This window comes from Pseudopipra pipra, chromosome 5, assembly GCF_036250125.1.
Source record: "Pseudopipra pipra isolate bDixPip1 chromosome 5, bDixPip1.hap1, whole genome shotgun sequence".
NCBI lineage: Eukaryota > Metazoa > Chordata > Aves > Passeriformes > Pipridae > Pseudopipra > Pseudopipra pipra.
In genome coordinates, this window is record NC_087553.1 from 32,869,937 (window position 1) to 32,878,087 (window position 8,151).

At 35.5% G+C, this 8,151-nt stretch overlaps 1 long non-coding RNA gene across 1 annotated transcript; it reads left to right on the top strand.

Annotated features, from left to right (window-relative positions):
- The first annotated feature begins 1,396 nt into the window (after nt 1-1,396).
- LOC135415285 (uncharacterized) lies at nt 1,397-7,925 on the top strand. Its single transcript, XR_010431052.1, has 3 exons — nt 1,397-1,576; nt 6,411-6,488; nt 7,867-7,925. It is a non-coding gene; the product is annotated as an uncharacterized LOC135415285 (long non-coding RNA).
- Nucleotides 7,926-8,151: the final 226 nt, after the last annotated feature.

The following is an 8,151-nucleotide window of genomic DNA, read 5'->3' on the forward strand; positions in this document are numbered from 1 at the left end:
GCTGCTATCATAAGTCATGTTTCCCAGCCTCAGTGATTTTTCCACTTCTTATCTGTGTCTCAAAACTAAAGATGCACAGTAAGCAATTTTCTGTTACAGCCAGTTTAGCAGTTATTATGGCTTTATGTCCTCAGGTAGAAGATTAATCAGCATTCTCACTTCCCTTGAGAAATTTTTGAAGGTTCTAATAGGCTTTACCTACAGTTGAAGACCTGCTTTCCAGTACAATATCTATAGACTCTTTCAGTTCAAAAATTAAACAATATGATCTCATTTATCTATCAAAAGACTTTTCATTGGCTATCATTTCTACAGAAAAGCTTACATGAGAGACAGAGTCTTAAGGCTGATTCCCCTTGTGTCATTTCTTTATGGAAAAGGCAACCCTTAGCAGGCTTTTCAAGGCTTTATTGGAGGAGTTTTCTGACTACCATGACTCTCCTGAGTATCATGATTCCTCACTAAATGCAATTCTCTTCACACTAGAGTATAAATACTCACTGTCCTTTTGCACTGGAAAACCTCCTTTAGAAGGTTTCTCAATGTCCTTGTGTCAAGGCTGAAAGATCTCAGGGGATGTTGGTGTCCTCACAAAAAATACCATTCTGGTTAGCATAACACACAAATGAATGCTATCAAACTGCTGTCAGAGAATCTACCTTACCTGCAAGGGCTCATTTGGCCATTTTAAGCAGTGATAGTGATAGCGCTATAGGCTATCAGAGTGGCTGGAGAGCAGCCAGGCAGAAAGGGACCTGGGAGTTTGGATTGACAGGAAGCTGAACAGGAGCCAGCAGTGTGCCCAGGTGGCCAAGAAGGCCAATGGCATCCTGGCCTGGATCAGGAACAGTGTGGTCAGCAGGACCAGGGAAGTGATTCTTCCCCTGTACCCAGCACTGGTGAGGCCTCACCTGGAGTACTGTGTCAGTTCAGGAAGGACATTGAGGTGCTGGAGCAGGTCCAGAGAAGAGCAATGAGGCTGGTGAAGGGATTGGAGCACAAGTCCCATGAGGAAAGACTGAGGGAGCTGGGGTTGTTTAGCCTGGAGAAGAGGAGGCTCAGGGGAGGCCTCATCACTCTCTACAACTCCCTGAAAGGCAGTTGGAGCCAGCTGGAGTTGGTCTCTTCTCCAAGGCAACCAACAGTAGGACAAGAGGGCACGATCTTAAGCTGTGCCAGGGGAGGTTTAGGTTGGTATTGGGAAAAAAATTTTTACAGAGAGAGCAATCAGACATTGGAATGGGCTTCCCAGAGAGGTGGTGAACTCACTGTCCCTAGAGGCTTTTAAAATGAGACTGGTTGTGGTACTTAGTGCCATGGTCTAGTAACCACAGTGGTAGTGGATCAAGGGTTGGACTTGATGATCTCAGAGGTCTTTTCCAACCCGGTTGATTCTATGATTCTGTGATTCTTTGTGGAACATTGGACACTTGACATTTGACGAGAGGCCATCTGGAGCTCCATTTGTACTTATACTAAGCATTATGCACTTGCTGAAGCATCCAGTGATCAAGCTGCCTTTGGGAGTTATCCTTCAATCTTCGTTTAATTAAGAACTCTAAGGGTCCTTCTCCAGGTAATTGTTAGTTTCTCCTCTACTTGGTCACCCACAGCGTGAATCAACATATAGCCAATTACTTCAGATATTTACAATATTCCCTCCTATCCCTTTCAAAGTCTTACCTAATTTGGTGTATGTTTTAAGGGGAACTGAAAGAAAGGAACAAGCTATGCTCTGTCTTTATTGGCTAACATTCAAGGAGGACAATACTTGGGAGGATAATGCTAATAGAGATGTTTTCCAATAGTACTAACTGGAGTATACGAACATTATGACTGTCACACAGATAACACATCTCAATGAAGAAAAGCTATGGGTGTATATATCCAAGCATTCTAGTCACAAGAAAATTGGTATCTTAATTTGTGGGGGGGAATGGGGGGAGGGGAGGTGTCTTCTGAGTGCAGAGAGTTTTTTAAATTCCAGTACAAATATTGAGGTGAATTCCTGCTGACACTGTTTCCCTAAACACATATTTAGGCAGATTTTTACTTTTATGAATGCTGGTGCAAAGTAGGGTCACAAATATTCTTATAAATTTACAGATAACTAGACCAGTATAGCAAGTATATTTGCTTCACTTTTGCATATTTACTTAAAATTATAATATATAATGCTTATTATTCATATGGTACCTGCTTTTGAGATGACAAACTCAACACCTCAAATAAGCTAAGCAATAAACCTTGAAAAACATGGAATCAATTAAATTCTTTGTAAAGGAGGGTAAAAAAGTGATTGACAGGAAAAAATATAGAAGCACTCAATATTTTGTAGGTGTCACATTTGAAATCATGTGTATATATATAAATTTGCAAATACATTTTTCTTTAGGAATACAGGACAAAGCATTAGAAGCAAGCACCTGGAACAGAGTTTAGTGCCTACAGTCAGTTATGTCATACAGCACAATCTATGTTTCATGGGTTAACTATATTCAGTTTAGCTAGAGTTTTTCCTCTGTTGTTGAGTGCAGGTTTGCTCTACAGGTTCTTCCTTTTTAGACATATAAATCTCCTCACTTCCAGTCAACGTTATTTACGGTCAACTTAAATCCATTTGTTGTTGTGACAACTTTGCCCTTGAACCTTAATAACAATTTTCCCTCCCTGATATTCAAGTTCTTGAGTATTTGCTGAGAACAAGCATATGTTCAATCAGTCTTAATTTTTGTTGGCTAAAACATCTAAATATTTTAAACTTTCATTATAGAATCAATTTCTAACTTCTTTATTATAGGATCCACCACTAGCTTCTTTATTGTTTAAAAATAAGACTATCAACCTGCCATCTTAAGTTCACTAAACTCTTTGATCTAATTTTGTATATGCATTCTCATTAACTTTCATACAGTTCCACTTATATTCCACCACACGCAGGATAAAATCTGAGACAAAAGATTCAGTTAATATTTGGTTGTGTCTGGATTACTTTAAATGTAGCCTTGCTCTCAGTGCAAAACTGTTGTGTGCCCATTTTTTCTCTTTTATTCATGTAGTTATAGAATTCTTTCACATTCATTTCCTCTCATTTTTCCTTTTTGAAATCTAAATCAACATCTTTTTATAAATTGTTCAGAATTGCAAGTACAATGTGGATCACGAAGTGAGGTGTAGGTGTCATGTAACCTTGTAAGTCTTAAACACAAATTCTCAATTTTTTTCTGTAGTTATTATTTCCTGAAGCCACTGAGTCACTGCTTATAAACCAATACTATTTGGAAACACTGTAGTCTTGCCTACATTAAGTAGATTACATTGACCTCTCCAAATTCATGCTTTTCCATCTTTTTCACCTAAAGGTCTCAAAGCAACAAGTAGTCTTAGAAAGTGTTCAAAACAAGCAGCAACTTCTGATTTCCATCCATCAAATCTTGGCTGAAGATGAAGTCTGCTACCCTTCACTTGTGAATGATGTTTAGAGGAATCATACATGAGACTTGTTTTCCAGATTCCACTTTAAGGATTGTCTTTAAAATCTACCTAATGAATAGTTCAAGCAACTTCATCCATTTCAACATAGTGCATAGCTAAAATTATAGGCACTGTCTCTGGAGTCACATCTTTTTTCCTGGAGTAAGTTTTCTATTGACACCATGCATAGAACTTGACTTGTGAACTCTGAGACTTAATTAATTTCTATCTGTGTTGTTTGTTTTTGGGTTTTTTGCTTGTTTGTTTGGGGTTTTGTTTGTTTTGGAGTTTTTTTGATGGCTTTTTATTTAAAGTTCAGGTTGCCTTAAATAATGAGAGAACTGTGGCATAGGTGGTCAAAATGATAATTTCATAGCGTAACAAGAAGGATATTTGTTGCATACTGTGAGATCTTTTTGTAAGACATGTTGTTGTACTGGAATATCATTGTAGGTCTGTGCAAATTAGAAAGAACTAAACCTGGTATCATCTTGTTGATATCACCTGTAGAGAGAAATTCTAGTGTGAACTGAAGAGGATACCAAGACGATTTCTGTCTTAGTGGGAACTATTTGTTTTTACTTTGCAAGAAAGCCTGGGATTTAATAACAAACTTGCAATATAGATGATCATTGGGACAGATAACCATGAAACAAGAAGAAAAGGATTTGTCAATGTAGGTGTAACTGCAATCACTATCCTTCTCTCTCCCTGTGAAAACTGTCTCGAAATCTTAAATGCAAACTAGAATAACTAAACAGGAAAACATTCATGCTGTCTCTTTAGTAATATTAAAATCTAACTTTATCTATATCCCAACATGGTCACCTACCTCAGATTCATATATTAAACCAATAAAATCTCTTGTACAATATTTTCTCTGAATAATTCTAGTCAAGGCTAACTATACTACATCAGGTTTTCCATCTCTACATAATGTTATTTTTTTCCTTAGTACAAGTGTTTTTCCAAACACTTTTTGCTTATTTTAATATTTTTAAATGCTTATGCCCTAATGTTACATTCCAGTTATGAAGTTTCTTCTACTACTATAGCATTTATTCTCATGCATTGAAATAAATTTAATAATTTCTCCATTTTGTTATTCCATCAGCTTGTATTAGTTGTTTATTTCAGATTTCAGCTTATGTTCTTGCTGAGTTAGCTGTGCCATGTGTTGTCTGATAGTTAATTGTATGAATATCAAACCTCACTCTCCATACCTGAAAATACTCCTGTACCTTTTCCTGTATCCTCAAGTACCTGATTTTCTACATCTCCTATTATAACCAGACATGGAATTTATAGTTGCCTTTATCACTGTTCTCTCTTGTTTCCGATTTTAAAGTTCTTATAAGTCTTTTCATGCTTAATCCCAAAAGACCATACTCCCAAAATAGCTGAAATATATCTAAGAGGAAAATGTTTCCTTCCATAGATGCTGAGAGAAGTCAAATATCTTCATTATTTCATCACAGCTCCTATTCTCAGGCTACCTGCTGAGCTTTACTGATTTGCTGCACTGTTCGATGTGTTCATGTAAGAGAATAAACATCACTTGTGCCTAAAAATTTTCAAAAGTCGTTTTCAGCCAGATGGCTCAAGGAGAGCAATACCAAATATATCAGATCCAACTTGTGCATTTCTGCTGGAGAGACAGAACTCCTGTCTGCTTCTTACACTATACCCAGGAAAATTTTTATAATAAAGAAAAACAGCTGATATACAGAGGCACAGAACTGTAGTTACTATATAATAGTTAAAAACATGCATAGATATTGTTCTAACAATAAATGTTCAACCATATAATTGCACGAAGCTAAACAAAAGCTAGTATGAGTTAGGGAGCTATCACTTGGTTATTAAAATATATGATTCTGTGGAAATCCTGAAAAAGTAACAAGTCCTGGGGTATTGCACTGTTGATGTAATATAAAGTTTCTGACCCTGTTTTTAGAGACAGTAATGTTGTATTCACAGGAATATGTGCTCTATAAATTGAACACTTTCAGAGTCTTCATTCCTACCTTTTTTCCTGTCACCATTACTCTGATTCTCTAGTTTTCTGCCACCTATTTTTTTTAATATTATTTCTTGACCAACATTCATATAGAATCCTTTTTTCTTTCTTAGATTATGATGTTTAGCTCCTTTCTTTATCATCGTCTTTCCTCTGCTGATAGGCTCTTCCATTTTTTGCTTTATTCTCCATATTTAATCATAATATATTTAATTACTAATGAATTCTGAGTACTAATTGAAAATATTTATTGCTTAAAAAAATTACAATAAATTATTCTCTCAGCCTGCAGTGAATTTTTTTTGTTTATTGTTGTTGATTTTAATCTATTCCTGTCATGAAAGCATGAATCCAAATTAGTAATAATAGAGTATTATATTGCTTTTATTATAAATAACAGTTATTAAAATGTACTGAACCATGACATGAATTTTTATTTACAAAAATATAACTACTACGAGGTTTGGGTTTTCTCAAAGGCTGTAAATTTCTGGCACTTTTTTTGTCTTTAATCTCAATTTGCAGATGACGGTAAAGCTTGAAGCACTGGACAAAAATTACTAATAAAAATATTTTTATGTTCCTTGGTCATGGGGAAAAATAAAAAGTATATAAGGGTGTTTACAGAACTGGAATCACTGATTTACTAACACCACACTATCATTCTTGGAAATACTAATCAAAATGCTTCAGCTTTGAAGATTAATGTATAGCTTGGAGCACCACAGCAGTTCAGATAGCAGTTGTTATGAAGCCCTCTTTATTGTGTCAATAGGGCAGAAAGGATTAAAACAATAAAAAAAGAGTGATGATTCTGAATTCTTCCATTCTTCTTATGCTCAGTTAATACAGCTTAGTTACCTTTGAAGTTTTTAATATCCCAAAATCGTCCTTAGTTATGCTTTATTATAAACAGGAAGAAAAAAGCTACGAAGGGGACCCTATTAAATATAACCATTATCTAGAGGCAGTTGGAAATAACAGAAAATAATGAGTAAGTCTATATCTTTGACATAGAATTCAAACTAAGAAATATTATCAGTGTTTATATGACTAGCTTTCATATAATGGTATTGCTGCTCCAAGAACTTGTAGCCTATTGCTATAAATAATGAGAGGACATAAAAGAAATGCAGCCAAGTAGCTTGACCAAGGTATTATGTCTTTGGGCTATTTTAACTATTTGAGTTTATTTTGAGGAATGTGGGAAAAAAGGGAATATGGCTGAGAAACAAAAAAGGACTCAGGATTGTGTATCTGCTGAAAACTTATAAAGAAATTTTATTACTCTTGCTGTGAATTAGTCCCTGATCACAGAACTGAGGTTATATAACATTGCTATATATGAGAGTGCCTTTTGATGTTATTTGTTTGCCTATGGAATTTTTTATGGTACTGTCTAACTCAGTGTCTGAGCGTTTAAGAGTAAGCAATATGAAACAGAGTTCTATTTGTGCTTCTGTTTTATATAGCAAAAACTGAGCAATGAAAAATAATAAAGATATTTTTCATTTTTAAAGTCACTTTCACTGAAAAAATGATTGCCATTTGCTCAGTTTTCAACCATGGTCTTAATGCACTGGCCCTCTAAAACATCAGATGACAGTAATGTTTATCATGCTTACTCATATTCCCATGTTCCTGGTATAAGTCTGAATGTGGAATGAGCATATGAGCCTGATGAGGCACAATGGTATTCTAAAATTACATGGTTAATGTGAATGCTGGGAAATGTAAAGGCATAACATGGCCTTTCAGGGCAAATTAAATTTCTTAGTTTTTAGAGAAGATGTGAAGGAGACAATCTAGAATACTTTAGAATTAATCTTGCCATATGTTCCATCTTCCTTTTTCATTGTATTTTTGTTTCTAATTTCCAAATTTCATAAAATTCATTCAATTTTCACCCACTATTTCCTCCTTGCACTTTTTTTCATCAGTGTTGGTAAAATACATCAGAAATTGGCTAGGTTTTTGAGAATGTTTTCTGCTAAATGAGCATATGCAAAATACCATGAGAACGGGAAACTTATAAAGCTAGGCTTTCTGAGAACACTAAACCAAACAGATATTTTTTAAATGTAAAACCTCAGACCTGCTGGCTAAGACAGAGTGAAATTAGGAAGATTTGTATACAATCTTTAATTTTCCTACTCTGTCTTTTCAAGATGAGTATTTGGTCCATTCTATTTGTCCTTTACAAGAATACCAGACAACAGATGAGTGTCGTCAGACCTCACCTGAAGTGCACTCTGAATCTCTGTTCTCCCTACTACTTTAAGCACTTGGCTGGTCAACTCTGCCCTGCTTTTTTACCAGCCTCTGCTTGCCCGTGGTATCTTTTGCTTGTCCCACTCTCTTTTTCTATGAAGGTTAGAAGACCCACCTTGGAAAATTTGGACATTCGCAGGTAAAGAAAAATTTCATCTTTCCAGAAGTTTCTGTCTGACTCAATTTACAGCAGCCAGGAAAGACAAATAAGTAGCTTTTTCAGTTTGCTGCACAACAATCCCTTTTTAAAGACATAAAGTAAAGCATGGTAAGCAAACAGAGGCAAAACAAAAAAACAGTCATGGTCATCTTTCATCTGACCTTTATGAAACATTCTTATTTTACTATGTTCAGTGAAACAGAGAACTTAAAATTTGGCAAAAAGG